At 35.9% G+C, this 2589-nt stretch overlaps 1 non-coding gene across 1 annotated transcript; it reads right to left on the bottom strand.

Annotated features, from left to right (window-relative positions):
- Positions 1-983: 983 nt before the first annotated feature.
- LOC127676157 (U6 spliceosomal RNA) lies at positions 984-1090 on the bottom strand. The gene has a single exon (XR_007975689.1). It is a non-coding gene; the product is annotated as a U6 spliceosomal RNA (small nuclear RNA).
- Positions 1091-2589: the final 1499 nt, after the last annotated feature.

Raw genomic sequence — 2589 nt, 5'->3', positions numbered from 1 at the left:
TGATATTAAAATGGCTACTCCAGCTTGTTTCCTGAGACCATTTGCTTGTAAAATTGTCTTCCAGCCTTTTACTCTAAGGTAGTGTTTGTCTTTGACCCTGAGGTGTGTTTCCTGTAAGCAGCAAAATGTAGGGTCCTGTTTACGTATCCATTCAGTTAGTCTGTGTCTTTTTATTGGGGCATTAAGTCCATTGATGTTAAGAGATATTAAGGAATGGTTATTGTTACTTCCTATCATTTTTGACGTTATTTTTAAAATTTGAATGCTTAACTTCTTTTGGGTTTGATGAAAGGTTACTATCTTGCTTTTTCCAGGGTGAAGTTTCCCTCCTTGTATTGGTGTTGTCCTCCTATTATCCTTTTTAGGGCCGGGTTTGTGGATAGATATTGGGTAAACTTGGTTTTGTCATGAAATATCTTAGTTTCTCCATCTATGGTGATTGAGAGTTTTGCTGGATATAGTAGTTTTGGTTGGCATTTGGGTTCTCTTAGAGTCTGCATGAGATCTGCCCAGGACCTTCTAGCCTTCATAGTCTCAGGTGAAAAGTCTGCTGTGATTCTGATAGGTCTTCCTTTATATGTTACTTGGCCTTTTTCTCTTACTGCCTTTAGTATTCTTTCTTTATTTAGAACATTTGGTGTTTTGATTATTATGTGACGGGAAGTATTTCTGTTCTGGTCCAGTCTGTTTGGAGTTCTGTAGGCTTCTTGTATATTCATGGGCATCTCTCTCTTTAGGTTAGGGAAGTTTTCTTCCATAATTTTATTGAAGATATTTGCTGGCCCTTTAAGTTGTAAATCTTCACTCTCATCTATGCCTATAATCCTTAGGTTTGGTCTTCTCATTGTGTCCTGGATTTCCTGGATATTTTGGGTTACAAGCTTTTTGCATTTTGCATTTTCTTTAACTGTTGAGTCCATCGTTTCTATGGAATCTTCAGCATCTGAGATTCTTTCTTCTATCTCTTGTATTCTGTTGTTGATAAAAATATGGAACGCTTCACGAATTTGCGTGTCATCCTTGCGCAGGGGCCATGCTAATCTTCTCTGTATCGTTCCAATTTTAGTATATGTGCTGCCGAAGCGAGCACTGACGTGGTATTCTTACATATTCATTCGAGAGAAAACTCTCCTGTGTGTTCTCTTTTGAGGCTGCACTCTGAGACATACACGCAACACCAAATCTTTTCGAGTTACATCATGTTTCTTAGGAAATACAAGATAATTTTGTACTATGCGTTATTTCTTCTGGTAAAGTTTAAGTATTTCTAATATGTACGTATTTGTCTTTACTCTGCAACACTGTATTTCCTTGTAATGTGGTATTCTTACATATTCTTTCTAGAGAAAACTCTCCTGTGCATTATCTTTTGAGGCTACACACTTAGACATACACTCAACCCCAAAGCTTTTCGTGTTAAAACAGTTGTTTCAGAAAAACAACATAATTTCGCGCGATGCGGAATTTCCTTAAGACGTGGTATTCTGACATATTTTTTTTTTTTTTTTGAGAGAAAACTCTCCTGGGCGTTTTCTTTTGAGGCTACAAGCTGAGACATACACGCAACACCAAATCTTTTCGTTTTACAACGTGTTGTTTAGGAAAAACAAGATAATTTTGCAGGATGCGTTATTTCTTCTCGTAAAGTTAAGTATTTCTAATACATACGTATTTGTCTTTACTCTGCAACACTGTATTTCCTTATAACGTGGAATTCTTACATATTCATTCGAGAGAAAACTCTCCTGTGCATTCTCTTTTGAGTCTACACGCTTAGACATACATGCAACACCAAAGCTTTTCGAGTTACAACGTGTTGTTTAATAAAAAACAAGTGAATTTCACAGGATGCTGGTTTTCCTTAAAACGTGGTATTCTGACATATTCTTTCAAGAGAAAATTCTCCAGTGGGCTCTCTTTTGATGCTACACGTTTAGACATACATGTAACACCAAATCTTTTCGAGTTACATCGTGGTGTTTAGGAAATACAAGATAATTTTTTACGATGCGTTATTTATTCTCATAAAGTTTAAGTATTTCTAATACGTACGTATTTGTCTTTACTCTGCAACACTGTATTTCCTTATAACGTGGTATTCTTACATATTCTTTTGAGAGAAAACTCTCCTGTGAGTTCTCTTTTGAGTCTACACGCTTAGACATACAAGCAACACCAAAGCTTTTCGAGTTACAACGTGTTGTTTAGGAAAAACAAGATAATTTCGCACGATTCGGGATTTCCTTAAAACGTGGTATTCTGACATAAGTAACACGTGTTATTTAGGAAAAACAAGATAATTTTGCACGATGCTTTATTTCTTCTCAAAAAGTTTAAGTATTTCTAATACGTAAGTATTTGTCTTTAATCTGCAACATGGTATTTTCTTATAACGTGGTATTCTTACATATTCTTTCAAGAGAAAACTCTCCTGTGCGTTCTCTTTTGAGGCTGCACGCTTAGACATACACGCAACACCAAAGCTTTTCGAGTTACAATGTGTTGTTAAGGAAAAACAAGATAATTTTGCACGATGCGAGATTTCCTAAAATCGTGCTATTCTGACATATTTTTTCGAGATTAAACTCT

Source organism: Apodemus sylvaticus, unplaced genomic scaffold (assembly GCF_947179515.1).
Source record: "Apodemus sylvaticus unplaced genomic scaffold, mApoSyl1.1 scaffold_211, whole genome shotgun sequence".
Classification (NCBI taxonomy): domain Eukaryota; kingdom Metazoa; phylum Chordata; class Mammalia; order Rodentia; family Muridae; genus Apodemus; species Apodemus sylvaticus.
This window is presented reverse-complemented; position numbering and strand designations above follow the sequence as displayed.